General features: G+C 52.1%; 1 protein-coding gene across 6 annotated transcripts in view; it reads right to left on the minus strand.

Moving 5' to 3' along the window:
* Positions 1-20,308, minus strand: part of LRRCC1 (leucine rich repeat and coiled-coil centrosomal protein 1) — a 481,085-nt gene that overhangs the window by 25,279 nt on the left and 435,498 nt on the right. The gene's annotated exons all lie outside the window — the stretch shown is intronic.

Here is a 20,308-nt window from a genome sequence, read left to right on the forward strand (position 1 = left end):
TCAGTCCAGGATTGGGTCTGGTCCTCCTGATCATCGCCTGCAGGGTAACTATATTGTTCATCATTGTCATACCCCATATCCTCAGTAGAGCATGTGGGTGAGCCTGCAGAGGTGTCCTGGCTATAGTACCTTACAGGTTCAAAGTGGACAGGTGAGGTTGAAGAATCCCTTTTTTTCTTCAGTGGGATTTTATATGACTCCAGAGGATCTTACAACCTTATTTTTGATAAACTGTAAGTTTACCTGTGTCGGCGTCGATATGAAGCTTCGACTGATTATCATAGGAGGGCTCCTGGTACATAACATCCTCATCTAGTGGATGACTCCTTTTCCCAAGTGACACCGACTTGGTCGGTGCGATCCTTGTCTTCGGATCGACCACCTTAGGCCGTGCTGTTGGGGGCAGTCCGAACTTTATCGGTGGCTTATGGCCCGATGTTGATATTGGACCGACAGACGTCACCTTGTCATCGTGCTTTTGGCCTAGCGGGGACTTCGGTGTCTGTTGTGTCGGAGGCGCGCTCTTTTTCTTCGGTTCGACCTGCTCCTTCGAGGCGCCTTTAGGCCTCGGCTCGAGTGTTTTGCCGAGCTGTTGTTGTTCGACCCGATGGCTTTTCGAGACTCGAGTCCTTTGTTTGTGTCGCTGTCCGTCGACGCTGACCTCGTCGGTTCGACACCCTTTGTGGTCGATCCAGCCGGGTCGCCGACGCTTTTTTTCAGCGTCGAAACTGATGCGGCCGCACTCTTCGATCCGAGGACTGTTTTCAGCAGTTTCGGTTTCGTTATTGTCTCGACAGCTTTCGGTTTCGCTTTCTGTAGGGCAACCGATGGCTCGTGTGAGATATTCTTAGCCGGGCCGAGACGCGGGGCTATAGAATGTTTGGTAAGATCTTGGCTAAGGCCTTGTGGCGATGCCTCGACCTGAGCCTTTGCAAGTCTTTGAGTGTCTTTTTGAGGCCCAGTACCCACTGTTGGGCCTGGTTCATCACTCGAGTCGTCATCGACGGCTCCGATGGGGGACACGTCGTCCCTTACCTCTTCGACGTGTTGTTCTTCCTCGACGCGTTCTTCTTCGTCTTCATAGTAGGTGGAGTCGTGCTCCGAACCTGGATCCGACGCTTGTTCTGGATCCTCGGCCTCGACGACCTCATCGTCGTGTTCATCGAAGATATTCACCGGGTCGGGCGCTGGCTTCGTCATCGTTTGTCATGCTGCACGTCGGAGCCGAAGCGTCTTCTTCGACCGGAATCGAGCACAAGCTAGACAGTTGTCCTCGTTGTGGTCGGGTGATAAGCACTTGTTGCACACCGGGTGTACATCGATTTGCAGGGAATTTCGAGTTACAAAGGGGGCATCGCTTGAACGGGCTCCGTTCCATCGACGATCGGGCCTCTGGTGTCAAAAAGGCCACGCGGCTCTCCTCGACGTCCTGCTTCGAAAAGAACTGGAACCAGAACTCGGCACTGATCGAATATACAATACCGACGACCCCGAAGGCCTTTTGGCCTTATAGAAAAGTTTCCGAACTTGAGTAAAGAAAGGTACATCCGAACCCAATGGCGGAAAAAAACAATCTGAGGATGGAGAGGATGCTCATGCGCACTGTAGTCCAGGGGAGGAGCCACCTATCTTGTGATACTTCGAAGACTCTTCCAGGACAACAATGTGCAATCATCCGGACCCAACACTAGGCGGCGATCTATGCACAAGATATGAATTCAGCAGCCCACATGCCTCGAACCAGATTGTGCCACAAGTCAGAATACCTAAACAGGTGAGCTGTGGCGAACAATTGAGCTGCAGAGTCAAAAGCAGAGCAAACGGAGCGAGTATCCAACACAAGGCATTAGGAGTGACAAGAACCCATCAAGAGTACAGCACGTCAAAGAAGCACAGGTGTGGTTAATATTGTGCAAAATTGTACCCACAAGCACTGAAAACATTATATGAAGGCACGTTTAATTTAGCATGTTTTTTTTAAATTTAATGAACAAGTTACTTACCTTCGGTAATGATATATCTGTAAGAAACATTAGTTAGTTAGATTCCTTACCTTAGAATAACCCCCAGGCACCGGGATGACGTCGGAGTACTTAGACGCCGCCCTCGCGCGCTGACGTCAGTTCTTATACACAGCTTTTCTGCGCCAGAAACGCAGAGCCATGATAAAAACCAACACTGGTGCCATGAAACTAGGGCCCCGAAAGGGATGACCTTAACCCTAGATATCGGTTCGCAGAATGGGGAGGATGGGTGGGGCGGTAAGGAATCTAACTAACTAATGTTTCTTACAGATATATCGTTACCGAAGGTAAGTAAATTATTCATCTGAAAGAAACACGTTAGTTAGATTCCTTACCTTAGAATAGATACCCCAGCAATACCAACCCCGGTAGTGGGTCTGCGAACCAAGATCACACCAGAAATTCCTGGAGAACGACCAAAGAAGCCATCTCGCCGGACTTGGTTATCCAGGCAGTAGTGTCTAGCGAACTTGTGCAGCGAGGCCCACGTAGCTGCCCGACAGATGTCCTGCAAGGGGGACTCCCCGCACCAGGGCAGTAGAAGCCGCCGTGGCCCGAGTGGAATGGGCCCTCAGCCCAATAGGAGGCTCCTTCTTTGCCAAGGAGTAGCAAATCTTGATGCACAAGATGACCCACCGAGAGATGGTTCGTTTGTGCACCGCCCATCCCTTCTTAGCGTCCACGTAACCAACAAAGAGTTGGTCATCCACCCGGAACTGGCGTGTGCGATCCAGATAGTATGAGAGCGCACGTTTTGGGTCCAGACGGTGGAGCCTCTCTTCCTCTTTCAATGGATGCGGAGGCGGAAAGAAGGTGGGCAAGGTGATGGACTGCCCGATGTGGAAGGCCGTGACTAACTTGGGCAGGAAAAAGGGTCGCGTCCGCAACACAACTTTGTCTGGATGAACAGAAAGGAAAGGAGGTTTAGAAGAAAGAGCCTGGAGCTCACTCACCCTCCTGGCAGAGGTGATGACAACCAGGAATGCAGTCTTAAGAGTGAGAAAACGAAGAGGACAGTTATGAAGTGGCTCAAAAGGAGCGCACATCAGATAGGTCAGTACAAGGTTCAAGTCCCTCTGCGGCATCTTGAAAGGAACAGGGGGAAACATATGAGTGATGCCCTTCAAGTCTCTCTCCCTCACCCCCACCGCAGCACTCAGGTCGCGGCCGTCCCCCGCAGCCGCCTCCGCTGCCCGGGGCCGCCGAACAGGCCGTCCCCCACTCACCGCGGCAGGAGCAAGGTACCTCTGGTCCGCCACTCAGTCCACGTCCTCCGCGCCGCACCACGGGGACCGCTCCGCCCTCGCTTTCTCTTTCGCCCGATCACCGCTACCTGCGGCGTATGTCTGTCACTCCCAGTGTTCCAGGGCAAGATTCCCGGCTAGTGCTCAGCGCCGTTCCGGCCCTCCTCCGCGCGGCCTCCGCTGCCGAGCCGCGAGTCGCCCGTCTCCCCTTCTGTTGGGACCGCCCTCCAGGGTCCCGCATTCGCTTCGGACGGCCACAGCCTAAGGCGACCCTCCTGCACAGCCCGCCTCCTTGATTTCGAGGCTCTCGGGCCGTCAGGGTTCCCGGGCCCCGCAGCAGGACGCCTGGCTGCCAGAATTACATTGCAGACTTCAGGAGGCAAGTCAAATGGCCTCAACTGTCGCCGCTCAATCTCCACGCATGGAGGTGGAGACTGGACAGGTTCGGGTGGAGGACCGTCCCCTGCTGCTGCGACAGAAGGTTCTTCTGGCGAGGCAGACAAATCAGGGGATCGACTGACATGCTGAGTAGCTCGGGATACCAGTATTTTCGTGCCCAGTCCGGAGCCACAAGGATGACTTGGCCCCGGTCGCGTCTGATCTTCTTCAGCACTCTGGGCAGAAGTGGTATAGGCGGAAAGGCGTACAACAGACCGCAACTCCACTCGCGACGAAAAGCGTCTCCGAGCGAGTGCCGCCTTGGAAATTCCAACGCGCAGAACTGATGACATTGCGCGTTCTCTTCTGTGGCGAATAGATCTAACCAAGGCTCTCCCCACTGCTGAAAGAGACCTTGCGCCACGTCAAAGTTCAGACGCCATTCGTGATCCATCATGCACCGACGACTTGAGTTCGTCCGCCCTGGCGTTAAGGGAACCTGCCAGGTGTTGAACCACCAGGGTCACGGCCTGATGTTCCAGCCACTGCCAGAAGTGCAGAGCCTCCTGGCATAGGGTCCACGACCCCACCCAGCCCTGTTTGTTGATGTACCACATGGCGGTGGTTTTGTCCGTGAACACCTGCACTACACTTCCTCTGACAGAGGGAAGGAATGCCTTCAGTGCAAGCCGATCGCCCGCAGCTCCAGAAGGTTGATGTGGAGCCGGGACTCCGCCGGAGACCAGAGTTCTCTGATCTCCACCTCTCCCATGTGGCCCCCCCAGCCCAGGACGGACGCATCCGTCACAACTACTTGCTCCGGTTGGGGAAGGGAGAGGGATCTGCCGCTGACCAAATCGCGGTCCGTGAGCCACCACTGCAGCTGTCTCGCAGTGCCCTCCGAGATCAGGACATGGTCTGACAGGTTGCCCTGATGCTGGGCCCACTGAAACTTCAGGTCCCACTGCAGAGCCCGCATCCGCCACCTGGCGTGATGCACCAGAAGGATGCAGGAGGCCATCAGCCCCAGAAGCCGCAGCGTAAACCTGACCGAGACCCGGGATAAAGGCTGAAAAATCGGAATCAGAGCCTTAATATCCCGAACCCGCTGTTCGGAAGGATAACCCCGAAACTGCGCCAAATCCAGAATCGCTCCGATAAAGAGGAGCCTTTGAGAGGGACACAGGTGAAACTTCGGCACATTGATGGAAAACCCCAGCAAGTGCAGGAGGTCGGCCGTAGTCTGAAGGTGACTGACCACTTGCAGGACGTGTATTTCCACATCCCTGCCTTCAACAGCCTGTCTTCGAGGTAGGGAAAGACTGACAGCCCTAACCTGCGCAGATGAGCTGCGACCACCGCCATCACTTTCGTGAACACCCATGGGGCGCTGGTAAGGCAAAAAGGGAGTACAGTGAACTGGAAGTGCTCGTGCCCTACCATGAACCGCAGGTAACGCCGGTGGGCCGGCAGGACGGGCATGTGGAAATACGCGTCCTGCAAGTCCAACTCTACCATCCAGTCTCCGGGGTCCAGGGCAGCTAAGACCTGAGCCAAAGTCAGCATCTTGAACTTCTCCTTCCGGAGGAAGCCGGTGACGTTCCGTAGGTCCAAGATAGGGCGCAGGCCCCCTTTGCCCTTCTTGGGAACCAGAAAGTAGTGGGAATAGCAACCATGTCCTACTTCTGGCCCAGGAACGCGCTCGATGACCCCCTTGGCCAAGAGGGCTGACACTTTCTCTTGCAGAAGTTGCAAGTGATCCCCCGACACGCGGTGGTACTGCGGTGGCATGGCTGGAGGGGTCGCCTCGAAGGGGAGGGAGTAGCCCCTTCAGACGATTTGCAGCACCCACTTGTCCGAAGTGATGGTGCGCCAGTGGAGGAGGCGATGGCGGACCCTGCCCCCCACTGGCGCCAAATGGGCCTGAAAGCTTGGACTAGGAGGGCTTTGAGGCGGGTGCTGCAGGGGTCGATGTGGACTGGCCGCGTCGTTGTCCCACGTCCGCTACCGCGCAGGATGTTAGACTGCGGCCTGTGGCTGGCAGGACGTGAAGGGGCGCCCATTCCTTGGCCACGAAAGGAGCGAAAGGCAGACTGCTGCTGACGCTGGCCAGAGAGGCCCAAGGACTTGGCCGTAGCCCTGGAGTCCTTGAAGCGTTCTAGCGCATAATCTGCCTTGCCACCAAAGAGGTGGCTGCCATCAAACGGCATGTCCATGAGGGTGTTCTGGACATCGGCCGAGAAGTTGGCGGACCTCAGCCAGGCGTGGTGGCGAACCGCCACCGTTGTTGACATCGCCCTGCCCAGCGAGTCCGTGGTATCCAGCCCACATCGTATGGAATACCGAGCTGCGTCTCGTTCCTCCGCGAGGGCTTGAGCGAGCTTCGCCCGGGCCTCCTCCGGGCACTCTGGCAGCACGGCCGCAACCGTATCTCACAGAGAGTGGGTATGACGGCCCAAAAGACAAGCGGTGTTGACTGACCGCAACCCACAACTGAGGGATGAGAACAGTTTCTCACCAAACTGTTCATACCTTTTGGACTCCCGATCTGGGGGTGCAGTCGGGAATGCAGATTGGGAAGTAGAGGCCTGGATAACCAGGCTCTCGGGGGTGGGGTGGGTGGACAGGAAGCTAGGGTCGCCCGGAGCTGGGCGGTGGCGCCTGCCGACGTTCCTATCTACAGGGGGCTCTAGGGGGCCTGGACCAGGTGCCCAACAGGACGTCCATGAGAGCCTCATTAAATGGCAGCAGAGGCTCCGGAGTGCCTGTCTGCGGTTTAAGGACCTCAGTGAGGATGTTAGACCTCACAGTAGCGACGGGCAGCATAAGCGCCAAGGCCTTGGCTGCCCGCGTCAGCACCACACTATAAGCAGCCCCCTCCTCTGTAGCCACGGTAGGAGGGGAGACAAAGCCAGTGTCAGGGAAGTATCAAGACCACTGGCCTCCCCTAGTTCCTCTGTCCAGTCCTGAAAGGACTGACACTCACGTGTCAGAGGGTCCTCAGACCCCTCCCAATTCCCCTCGTCCCCCATCTCCTGAAATTCAGGGTCAAAGGATGGAGCCGGATCAAAGAAGAAATGCTCTTCAGCTGGCGTCGAATGCGGCATCGGTCGACGCCGGATCCGGACCGAGGGAGGTATCAGGGGCGGCGCCGTGGGGGGACACCCTGGGGGTCGACGCCGGCGGGGTCGTGAGGTCGACTAGCGGCGACCCGGATCAGGAACAGGATCCAGCGGGAGCCTGCGGCATCGGGACCGAAGTCGCCGACGGCGCTGGGGCCGAAGCACCCGGCCCGCCTGGACTCCCAGTCGGGGCCGCGGGGCCCGGAGGCACCGCGGCACCCGACGGAGAAGAGAGGGACCGCATGGCCATGAGGAAGGCCTCGATCTCCACCGGCGTCGCGTTCAGCCCAGGGACCGGCGGGTATGGATCTGGTCGCGGCGCCTGCCGGCGGAGACAGTGTCGCCCGAACCCCCAGCCACATCGTGCGAGCATCGGGGATGGTCGGAAGAGCGATGTCATTGCATCGACTTCTTATGCCTCTTACCTGAGGACTTGGAGCTCGACGAATGGTGTCGACTCGTCGAGCTTCGATGACTGTGGCCCCGCAACCGGTCCCCCGACCCCCTCCTGGACAAGGACTTTGAGTGGCGCGGGGCCGACTGCCGGAGCTCGAGGCGCTTACGGGACTGCTCCCATCTAGCCTTCGATGTCAAGGCCCGGCAATCGGGGCACGACCGGTCGTCGTGGTCAGCCCCAAGGCAATACAGGCACAGTTGTTGGGGATCGGTAACCGACATCAGTCGGGCGCAGTCGGTACAGGGCTTGAACACGGGAAATCCCTACCGGCACCGAGAGTCGTGAAAACTCGAGAAGAGATCAAAAATGATCAAAAAAGTTTAGTCAAAAAGTGACTAAGGTACTGCTTTCTCCGGACCTGAGCTTGCTGGAGCGGAAAAAAGAAGAACTGACGTCAGCGCGCGAGGGCGGCGTCTAAGTACTCCGACAACGTCATCCCGGCGCCAACGACACAGACGAGGGACGTGGAGCCGCAGACGACGCCTACCGACGCGCAAGGGTACTGCTACGCAAAATTTTCCGGATCCAGTCTATCGCCTGGCGGTTACTCTAAGATAAGGAATCTAACTAATATGTTTCTTTACATGTGTTCCACTTACCCATTTTATCCTTTTAAGAGGATTTATTTTTCTTTTTGGTTATGTAATTTGAACTTTTTAGATTTATGGGGACTGGACGTACTACTTAAAATGTTGAATCCTTCTGAATGGTTGTGTTCTTAATACACTAACACCAGCAATGTTGGTAGACCAAGTCTTACTGACTAAATTGCTTTAAAATCATAATGTTTAAATTTTAAAGTTGTCAGCACCCCGTTCAGAGGGTCAAGGAACTTGCAGGAGCTACTGGGCCCAGCCTTGGAAGTGGAGGCCTTATATTTCTGATGTCCCTATCTAAGAAGAACGGTTATTTTCCATTTTCATTAGGCGACATCCAAGCAAGGCCTGCTAGTGAGTTCAAGAAGTTCCACCATGGCTGTGAGAAAGTCAAAGTGTCTCTGCACCATAGCTCGTCAGTCAGAGCATTTTTATCCCAAGGCCCACTGGCCCAGTAGTCAGTCTTACCTGTTCTCACTGGGTAAGAATGTACGAGCATACTGTCTGTGGCCAGTCAATGAGCATACTATTAGATGCTGTGGCCTGGTAGGTCACTACCCCCCGCTGCAGCTCCGCCTGCACTCCCGCTGTCGCCTTCTGCCGCTGCTGAAGTCGATACCCTCCACTGTCCACAGGCTACCACCTGCGCCTCATCCCTGGTGGCCAGTGGTGGCCTTAGGTTTGCATCTGCTCTCTGTTGTGCCTGTACTCTGTCTGTCCGTCTCTTTCCTGTACTCTGCTGCCCTCGTTTTGCTCACCCGTTCCTCTTTTGTGCCTGTACTCTGTCTGCATATCCGTATGTGTGTGGATGGGGGACAGACCTCCCTCCTGATCCTCTTAGACCTTACAGCCGCCTTCGATACCCTTTCTCCCTCAGTTCTAACATTTCGCCTGAGGGAGATTGGGGTTCAGGGGGAGGCACTAGCTCTACTTACCTCTTTCCTCGATCAACGAGAGCAAAGAGTGAAGCTGGGTAAATTTCTATCTCCATCCCTGTCTGTGCAATGTGGGGTCCCTCAGGGGTCGGCGTTAAGCCCGACCCTTTTTAACATCTATGTGACCCCCCTTGCCAGACTAATTAGATCTTTTGGGATGGAGGTAGTTTCCTATGCGGATGACACCCAGATCCTCGTCTCTCTCTCCCAGTCAGTTACTCCGACTGCCTCCAATTTTAGATATTGTATGGAGGCTGTCGGACAGTGGATGATTCACAATTCGCTGAAACTGAATGGGGAGAAGACCGAGGTGATGGTGTTCGGAGGTAAGGAGGAGGTATGGTCAGCCGATTAGTGGCCAGACTCACAGGGAGCATGTCCTGTCCCTGCTGCATCTGCCAAAAATCTCGGGGTAGTGATCGATCCTACCCTCAGTATGTGTCAACAGGTAAACAGGACCATCTCTACCTGTTGGGGCATCCTTCGCATACTGAGGAGGATCAGGCACTATCTTTCGCAGCAAGCTAGGAAACAACTGGCAGTTGCTCTAGTGGGCTCTCGCCTGGACTACTGCAATGCACTGTATGCAGGACTGAATAAAAGCCTGCTGCAGCGCTTGCAGGTAGTCCAGAACGCAGCGGCTAGGTTTGCTTTGGACCTACCTCGGGGCACCTCGGCCACTTTGGCCAGAAAACGGCTTCATTGGCTCCCCATGGAGGATCGTATCCTGTTTAAAACCTTGTGCCTGATCTATAAGGCTTTAGCAAAAAACAGCCTTATAGGAATTGTATCCATCTTGTCCTGTTACAGTCCTTGCAGGAACTTACGTTCCTCAAACAAGGCTCTCCTATCAGTCCCGCGTATCCGAAGAGCTAGATGGGGTGGTAAAGCCTTTTCCAACTTGGCACCCAAGTGGTGGAATGTTCTCCCTGTGGAATTGAGGTCTCTCCCCACCCTGCAGTTATTTAGAAAGGCCCTGAAGACCCGTCTTTCTGCGCACGCATACTTGTAGTTTGATCTGCCATTTTTTTTATTCATTTTGTTAGGCGCCTTGATACCTTAGGGTTTTAGTTGCGCGATATAAATTATTTTCAAATCAAATCAAAATCAAATCTGCCCGCCTCTTCCCTGTACTCCGCTGCCCTCGTTCTGTTCACCCATTCCTCTTTTGTGCCTGTACTCTGTCTGACCGTCTCTCTCCTGTACTCCGCAGCCCTAGTTCTGTACACCCGCTCCTCTTTTGTTCCCCCCTGCCCCCACTCGCCGCCGCGACCTCCTTTACTTCTGTGCCCCCACTGCCCGGTCTGCTCTGTACCCCTTTTGCCGGTCTCCTACCCGCAACCGCTCCGCTTCCCTGCTCCCGTTCCCCGCTGCTGCTTCCCCTGCGGCCCGCCCCCTCCGCGCCCATTCGCTGCCCCTGCCACCCGCCTCCCAGCTGCTCCTCCCTCCGCACCTCCCCATATATGGCGGCCACGCCTTTGGCGCGCCTAAGGCGCCCCCGTCCGCGCCTGGACCGCGCCCAGCGCTAGAACCCCGTGGCCGCCGCACCAGCCACGAAGACCGACTCCGCTATGACACCAGTACCCTCGTCGCCCTCAACCCAGGAAGGAACCACACCTGCTGCAAGGCCGCCCCGAAGCGCACCCACAGCTTCTCCTGCCTTGAAGCCGCCGAGACACCCGCCACGACGGAACCCAACCAGCTCAGATGCATCCTGATCAACACTCGCTCCGCACGCAAACACGCCGTCGAGCTCTGGGACCTACTCGAAGATGTATTCCCGGAAGTCGCCTTCCTGACCGAGAACTGGATGAACGAAGCCTCCTCTCCGGACATCATCATAGCCATCCCCGACGGGTACAAGATCACCCGTAGAGACCGCACCAATGGAGCCGGAGGAGGAATCGCCATCGTCCACAAGAACACCATCAGGGTCTCAACAAACACCAATGACCCTCTCAGCACCGCCGAACACATGCACTTCCAGATCCACACGGACCCCAAGACCACCCTTAGAGGCACCCTCGTCTACAGACCGCCCGGACCCCGACCACAATTCTGCGACTCCATCGCCGACCTCATCAGCACGCACACGCTGACCTCCACCGACTACATCCTCCTCGGAGACCTGAACTATCATCTGGAAAACAACAACAACCACAACTCCTCCACCCTGATCGACAACCTCGGACTAAAACAGCTCGTCACGACCCCGACCCACATCGCCAGTCACACGCTTGATGCCATCTTCTCCTCGAGCCCCCACGTCGCCTTCAGCCACGCCTCCGGACACACCTGGACAGACCACCATTGCCTCCACTTCACCTTCCGTAAACCCATCACACACCACCGCACCCTACAGACCCCCCGCCGATGCTGGGGCAAAGTCACTGAAGAACAACTACAGACAAACCTCGCACTCAACCCACCGACCAACCAAGACGATGGTGCACACACCCTCAGACGACTGCGCCAACACCTTAGCACCGCTGAAAAAGCCAACCAACAGAGACACCAGCAAGAGAGCCAGCTGGCTCACCCCATAGCTCCCAGCATCAAAGCGCACCTGCCGGAAATTGAAGAACCCATGGCACAGCGACAAGACGCCGGACAGCCGGGCTGCCAACAAAGACGCCATCCGCAACCACCACCACCTCATCAGGGCCGCCAAAAGGACCTCCTTCAAAGACTGCCTTGACAACAACGCACACAACAGCAAGGTGCTCTTCAACATCGTGAAGGAACTCTCCAACCCCAGCGCCAGCGCCAACGACATCCCGCCATCGCAGGCCCTGTGCGACTCCCTCGCCACCTTCTTTCACCGCAAGATCACCGACATCCATGACAGCTTCAACCCCCGGACGACCCCTACAGGCCTAGACACGCCGGACCCACCGCACCCCATCGACCACGACTCCCTGACAACCTGGGCCAACGTGAGCATCAAGGACACAATCAAGACCATGGGCACAATCCACTCCGGCTCCCCGTCTGACCCTCTCCCACACCACATCTTCAACAAAGCCGGCAGCTCCATCGCACTCCACCTGCGCAGCATCATCAACCTCTCCTTCAAGACCGCTACCTTCCCTGACAGCTGGAAGCAAGCAGAGATCAACACCCTACTGAAGAAACCCAAGGCGGACCCGAGTGACCTCAAGAAATTTCGGCCCATCTCCCTGTATCCGTTCCCAGGAAAGGTCATCGAAAAGATAGTTAACACCCAGCTCACCCGTCACCTCTAAGACAACAGCATCCTGGACCCATCCCAATCAGGATTCCGCAGCAACCACAGCACCGAGACCGCCCTCATCGCCGCCACGGACGACATCAGGATCCTGCTAGACAACAGCGAAACGGCGGCCCTCATCCTCCTAGACCTCTCCACCGCCTTCGATACTGTCTGCCACCGCACACTACGCACGCGCCTCCACGAGCAGGGATCCGAGACAAGGTCTTGGACTGGACCACCTCCTTCCTCTCCGGCAGAACTCAGAGAGTCCACCTCCCCCGTTCCGGTCCAAAGCCTCCGAAATCATCTGCAGCGTCCCACAGTGATCCTCCCTCAGCCCGACGCTGTTCAACGTCTACATGGCTCCACTCGCACGCATCGCCCGACAGCAAGACCTCAACATAATCTCCTAAGCTGACGACATGCAGCTGATCCTCTCCCTCACCACCAAGGACCCCCCACCGCCAAATCCAACCTCCACCAGGGAATAAAGGCTGTCGCCGACTGGATGAAGGAAAGCCGACTTAAGCTGAACTCAGACAAGACAGAGATCCTCATTCTCGGGCCCAACCCCTCAGCATGGGACGACTCCTGGTGGCCTGCATCACTGGGGACACCCCCGGCTTCTACCACCCACGCACGCAACCTGGGAGTCATCCTCGACTTGAAACTCACCATGATCAAACAAGTCAAACGCAGTCTCCTCTACCTGCTTCAACACCCTCCGTATGCTCCGCAAGGTCTACAGATGGATCCCGACAGACACGAGGAAAACAGTCACCCAGGCCCTAATCAGCAACAGACTCGACTGCGGAAACACCCTCTACGCCGGAGCCCCGTCCAAGCTCATCAACAGACTGCAAAGAATCCAGAACACCTCTGCACGCCTGATCCTCTACGTCCCGCGCCGCGACCACATCACCCCCCACCTGAGGAACCTGCACTGGCTCCCCGTCGACAGAAGAATCTCCTTCAAGCTCCTGATCCACGCACACAAGGCACTCCACAAAAGCGGCCCAGCCTATCTCAAGAGTCGACTTTCCTTCTACGTACCCAACAGGAAACTCCGCTCCGCTGACCACGCCCTGGCCATGGTCCCGCGCATCCGTAGAACCACTTCCGGAGGCAGGTCCTTCTCCCACTGCGCCGCCAAGACCTGGAACACCCTCCCCCTCAACCTAAGACAAACCGGAGACCTGCTTACTTTCAGGAGACGACTCAAGACGTGGCTTTTCGACCAGTAGCAGCAGCACCACCCCACCCCCCAGCGCCTTGAAACCCTTACGGGTAAGTAGTGCGCTTTACAGATTAACTGATTGATTGATTGATTGATTGAGGCAGGTCCTAGGTAATTATGGGCTCGGTGGATTACGTGTTACTCTTCCTCCGCAGGTACCGCAGCCCACTTCTTGGCGGCTGCACGCTGCTTTAGCATGGTCCCCTCCTGGCATACCGGGGTTGCACAGGGGCACACATGACTATGACTGCTTTATTTAGTGCACTGCACAGAGCAACAGACCACTTCTTGTTACAGCAATGCATCAGGGCGACAGCCTTCAATCTTCACTGCGGCCCCTCCTGGTACAAGGGGGTCCCAATAGCACAATAAGGTGATTGCACAGGTCATGGTGCTGCACAGGGGTAAGGCTCTCCTCTTGGCACCAGGACAACGACCCTTACTCTTAACTGCAGCCCCCAACTGGCACACAGGGGACACAAACTACACATAGGGCAGACAGCCTAATCAATACTGCAGTTAAATCTAATTTGTGACCCCCCTCCCCCCCTTTCCACCCTCCGAGCATGCTGTGATCAACACAGCAAACATGAATAGGCAGCCTGAACAGTACACTGATTCCGATGAACCAGAATCTCACACTCTGCTTCCTGGGATTCACTCTGCAGGATCTCGCTCCCTCCGGAAAATCTCACAGGGCTCACTGGTCTCGGTCAGTCAAGCTGGTTCTCAAGGCTCCAGGGCAAGGGGTGTTCTTGATTCTCCTGGGTGATGTCGACTAACTCAGCAGGGAGACTGGCAGACCCTCAGTCACCAGTCCTGGACACAACAGGAAGACATAGCGCCAAGCTTCTGCACTATGATGAACAACTTTAGACTGACAAAATTGGGAGGCTTAAACTCCCCTTTTCATAATCTTTCCAGACCTAAATGTAATTTAGTGTCTGAGACATTGAAGTTTATGTTATCCGGATTGCCCACTTTAAAGAGGCCATTCCTTTGTCTCATCCTTCATCTACATAGCAGTCTGTTGCAGCAGGAGTGTCTCCAAACTTGACAGTCCCAAAAACAAGCCATGGGATTGACTAGAAGATCACATCTGAATGTCAGACTTACTGATATAGGTTTATCAATACAATTCAATAAATCTTTATTCGGATATGAATAGCCATAAAAGTACAGATTAAAATACCAGCAAAGTACAGTTATAAACAATGCACAGTATATAAACAGTAGGCATGTAGGGGCTTGTAGTTTGTATCAAAGAATAACATCTATATGTTAAAAAGGGGCTTAATATTCAAAGCAGCAACATCATGGATAACGTTGGAACACAAAGAGTATATAACCCTTAAGAGGTAGCAGCATAGTATTATAAAGTGCAATCAAATGTTCAATGAATAGCAGCATATTGTAATAAAGTGCAATCAAATAAAAATAGTTTTAGCAGCATAATACGAAGTGCAATTGAATATAATAATAAAAGGAGGATTCTAATGTAGAGAACATCAGTTTCTTGCGGAGCACCATCCCATAATAAATATTTATAACTCCAATCAAATAACAGCATAATGAGATTGAATACAATTAGCTGGATTAGGGGGTGCTCTTTGAAACATGTGAACGAACTGCCACTCTCAAGAAAGACCTTACACAAAAAATCAGATCATCTCTATTGAGCTTAAGAATTTCCAAATAGGCTATTCTATAATCAATAATAGCAGTAGCCTTAAAGAAGGGGATTAGAAATTGTTTGGTGTATTTTTGATAAAAGTTGCAGGAAAATAAAAAGCGTAACATAGATTGATTGCTGCATGTGCCACAGGGGCAGGGCATTTGCTAAAGATTGATATTAAAGCTAATAGGGAAGCAAAGTGAGTATTTTAAGATTCCAGCTTTAAGGCTAAAGAGCAAACTTCTCTCCAACCGGCCTATGTTCTTTAAAAAGTAGCTGGACGGCAGATGTGATGGGGGGGCTATAAGCATCCACCAAAGACATGTACCTTACAACTGATGATTTAGAGAGCTCTTAAGTGTCTCTTGTGTTGCTATATTGTTCCTATAAGGCCTCTTGGAGGGTGTTTTTACTTATTCCCTCCAGGTCAGTTGGGTTTAGAAAAATGTGTTCCAAATTCAAGCTGCTCAAGCTTTTTCTGACAGCGGCAAGCAAGGGTATGCTCCCTCCCTTATCACATTTAAGGCAGTCTACTATTATGTCTCTCGTCAGAGTAGCTGCTGAGTTTTGCCTGACTTTTAACCAAAATATAGCGGGACGGGGACCTAATATAATTCTCAATATAATGCAGTTTTCATTCGTTATAGCATACAAATTGTGAGGAGGAATTTAGGGCCCCTAAGAGTTTCCTGCAAAATCTATTTTCCTCTCCCTGGATACCACTGCATTTTGTAAAGCCCCAAACTTCTACGCCGTATGTGCGGTCGGAATGCACAGTGTTTTACAGATTTTACTCATGGATAGCACTACCTCAGCTCCTTTGGGTTGCAGGAGGCTCAAAATTGAATTAATCGCCTTTGAAAATGTACTTCTACTATGAGCCGCATGGCCTGTCCAAGAGCCATTGTCAGACAATACTAACCCCAAGTATGGGAAAGTGCAAGTGCGTAACAAGCGTTCTGGACCTGAGGTAATTGAATTAATAAGGTGCTTTTTAGGGCCACAGGTCATTACGAATGATTTTTTAAATTAGTGCAAAGGTCTAAGCCAGCCATGAAATCTACGAAACCCTTAACTAAAGTGCGTAGTGCATTCAGTGTGAGACCCATTATAACCATATCATCTGCGTACAATGAGAGGAGTGTATTACCGTTGATTCTCGGAACATCATTAATAAGTTCAGACACTACGTTGTGTAAATCATTAATATATCGAATAAATAAGAGAGGGGCCAGTACACACCCCTGCCTGACCCCTCTACCAATATTGATGTCCCTTGACACCTCCCCGTCCTTACCAATCCTCACCCGTGCCTTCAAATCCCTGTGCAAGAAAATTAACTAAAACCTCATCCAACCCATATTTTAAAAGAACTGACCACAAGTGTGACCTGTTAAAGTCAAAGGCTGAAGTGAGGTCCATAGAAGCCAAGTAAATGGGCGACTTCTGGGCTATGGTATATTTGCCGACAATCAGATTAAGATTTAGGCACTGTTCCATTGTTCCCAATTTACTTCTAAAACCTCAATGGCACTTATTTTAAAAGTGTTCCCCCTCAGCCCAAGACACAATTTTGCTAAACAGGATCCTCCCAAGAATCTTCAATGTATTGTCAATCAGGGAGATCGGTCTGTAGCAGCTAGGGTTGGATCGGTCTGCTTTTTTAAAAATCGGAACAAAAATGCTGGTAGTCCATGTGAAGGGATAAAAGTGTTTGCTAAATTGTTAAAAACATTAGGCAAAAGGGGTGCCCAGAATTCGGGTTTATGCTTGATAAGATCAAAAGAAATCCCATTGGGACCAGGCGCCTTATTACCCAGGCTTTGATAAATGGCATCCTCAACATCTGACACGGATATCAACATCTGCGACACACCCTGGGAGTTTAAAGGTTCCTCGCTCTAGGATGGGGCTATATAAATCTTGAAAAAAAGACCTATGGGGACCTCATATATTTTACTGCTGCCCAAAAACCGTTCCCATTGTTAAGACTGGCGGCACAGGCAAGATCGTCCCAGAGTTCTTTTAGGATCTCGTCTTTATTTGCCTGGCCACTTGTTTGTAGTGTGACCTGAGAGACTTAACGAGAGTTACATCCCTTGGTGTTGCTGTGAGTGCTGCACGGAGTTCTCGGTTTGCTTGCAAGCAGGCATTGTTAAAACATTTTGGTTCAGATTATTATCTAATGCAGGCCTAGAAATCAATCGTTTGATGCCAGCACAGATGACTAAAAGCGTTTATTGCCTTTGGGTTAGGATCACTAGGTGACAGACAATTATCAATGAGTGATGGGTTGCTTTTATCATTTTGGAAAACAAATTTTTGTTATCAATGCCTTTCCAGGTCACTCTTAGATTATCAGTCGAGGGCACTAGATTACTGGCCCCAGGCTCTTTAACAAAATCTAGTCTCTGGGCAAATATAATTGTAGTTGAAATCGGGTTATAGTCGCCCTGTACAGTAGATAAAACCTCGGACTTTAATAAAAAAAATCTTCAAGTGTGACAGATATAAAAACAATCAATGGTAGAGGCGCAACCCGACCCCTGTATGTAGGTATTAAACAATTATCATTGTGACATACAGCAGCGATTTCCATCACATTTAATAAGTTATGATTAGACAAATGATCTAACAATTCTGTCCCCCTTTTGCATGGGTGCTCGTAAGCCGGGGTACAGTAGCTAATTCATTTTCCCTGGGAATCCTGGTGTTAGTGTCACCGCCTAAGCAAATTCCAACCAACTTATGGGACGCCTTTTGACTTTGTAAATTGGCAATAAAATTAAACAAATTAATAAAATTCATATTTGGTAAGATTAAAAAGTCATTATTATAAATAGCGATAAAGCAAATTGGGGTCCCATGTGTAGATCAAGGCTTGAAAGCACTACCACCTAAGGAGATATTAATCCAGATGGAGAGTCCGCCTGATGGGCGGCCTACTTTAGGAGCGGGTACAATGTTTAAAACCTTCAAACTCTTCTAGATATAGATCCCTTGTAGCCCAGGTTTCTTGGAACATGCGGATGTCATATTTTTGGACTATATTTACCCAGAGTTTAATTTAGAGGCCAAGCCTGCAACGTTCCAGCTTAGCACATGCAGGTTTGATTCATATGGTTCTTGGATAACATGTCCCAAGGAATTGGACAGGGAACTAATGGGAGCGGGTTCAGCTAATGTTGGCATGGGCATCAGTCAATCCAGGCTGTCTAGACCAGACAGGGCGGGAAACCTGTTATGCATTGTATGAGGGGGGATGGCAAAGATGTTTGGTTCTGGGGTTGGTTTATAGAAAAAACCTAGGGGCAGTGACCAGATGAGGGTTGGAATGATGTTGTTAAACTCCTGTATCATCAAGATCGATCTTGCTAGTGACGGTCATCGAAAGTTAATGAAAACACAGTCTCCCTCAATTTTCTTTAATGAGGGTCCAACCCACCCCACCCTGCGCACCATAATGATGTCGCTAATGTTTGCCACCCTAAACCCTTTGTGTTTGACAAGCCAGTCAGAGCTTTGTTTTGCAATTGATCCCAAGTTTCAGTCTGATTTTTTCTTAGAGGGGGAACGCCTGCTAAGACTAGGACATAGGGACATGCTGCTGGTGGTTAGCTAAGAACTTCTCGAATGGCATCAGCAGACATTCCGCTATCATGGATTTCGATAGCGGTGGTTGCGCTTTGAGTGCTACACCCTGAAGTGGCTTTATTTATAGAATTTGCAGTGGCTACATAATTAGCTGGATGGGTATGGGCACTTGGGCTGTTCATGCGGCCTGTAGTTGATGGTTTATTCTGAGCAGGAATGGGTTTAGGTAGAGGACATTTCGTTGCTTTGTTACACATACCACATGCACTGTTATAGGGGGGGCATAGGTGTCGGAGTTTGCGGTTGTTGGTTCGATTTCACTGCACTAGGGGATTGCGCATTGGAAGACCCCCCTTGTTCTGTGGTTGATTTAAAGATATTAGTATGTGTATTCAATTTATTTGTCAATGACTCCAAACGATCTAAACGTTTCTTAAGGGCAGTGAAATTCTTGTCCACGAGGTCTCTAATATGCTCATATACAGTTTCCACTATAATGTCGATTGAAATGTCACCAGATCAAGGGCGGGTTGGAGGAGCTGCTGTGGGTTCAGTCTGAGCAAAAGTAGAATGATTGAATGGTTCTGATAAAGTTAAGTCGACAGTCACATCAGCAGTCTCCACAATCGCTGGAATCCATGAGCTCAGGGCTGTGCGTTGTTGTTTTAAAGAGGAGGGTGTTGTTTCCTCTTAGAGCTGGTCGGTTTAGCCAGTTTTCTTTTTGCCCCTGTGAATACTGGGTTCGGGGAGACATGCATGTCTGGTACAATGTCCTTTTTGCAGACCACTACTGGGTGATCCTCGAGGGCTCCATTGCCCTTATCGCCCTGATTGCTCTGGTTATGTTCTATGTTGCAATCACCCTTTATATTTGGTGAATGTCTAGTAGTACTGTTGAACGGATTTGGCATCGGGGGGGGGGGGGGGGGATCTAATACAATCGCCTCTCAGTTAGCTCGATCTCATTTGCAACAATATTAACTGCTCATTCTATCATGCTGTCTATGGAGGTAGAGGGGTGGGAGCTTGTTATAATGGTATGTTTCTCCATGTCGTGGTATTTCTACACTCACCTCGGCACAGAATAGAAGTTGGAGCTTCTTAGGGGGGTGGCCCTGCTCAGCCTCTTCCAGTCTCTGACGGGTGCTGCGGGAGCCCTGTGACCCTTTTATGTGCCTCCTGGCGCCGTTTCAGGCATGGGCGGCGTGCGCACCGCTAAGGCTGGGTAATGTAGTACTGGTCTCCTCTCCTGAGACCGGCAGACCAGCAATGCTCCCAGTGTGACTCTGGCGGCGGTGGTGGCAAACACAAGGCAGGAACCCGGTAAGTTGAGCTCCCGCGCTGTGGGAGCCCTGTGTCCCTTTTATGCACCTCCTGGCGCTGTTTCAGGTGTGGGCGGCATGCGCACTGCTAAGGCTGCTGGGGAATGTAGTACTAGTCTCCTCTCCTGAGACTAGCAGACCAGCAATGCTTCCCCTGTGACTCTGGCGGCGGCAAACACAAGGCAAGAATCTGGTAAGTTTAGGTTCATCAAAAGGTTGCAAAGGCCCCCCAGCCCTACTCTTTAAGATTCTCTTGTTAGCTATATCTCCTTTCTGAGATGTGTCTAGGTCCCTTAGACCCGTACCCTCTCTCACAATCAAAGAGCCTTTTTGAAGAAAGGGCCTGGCTCTTCCTCCCTCCAGTGTGTGTCCTAGCCAGCTGTCGGGAATGCAGGAATCCAGAAATCTGTCTGGGGGGCTACTTGACCGCCACATGCTTCTCCAACAGGCACTGCATCTCCCTAAATGAAACTTAAAGGCTTCCTTGTATTT

This window comes from Lissotriton helveticus, chromosome 4_1 (assembly GCF_964261635.1).
Source record: "Lissotriton helveticus chromosome 4_1, aLisHel1.1, whole genome shotgun sequence".
Lineage (NCBI taxonomy): Eukaryota > Metazoa > Chordata > Amphibia > Caudata > Salamandridae > Lissotriton > Lissotriton helveticus.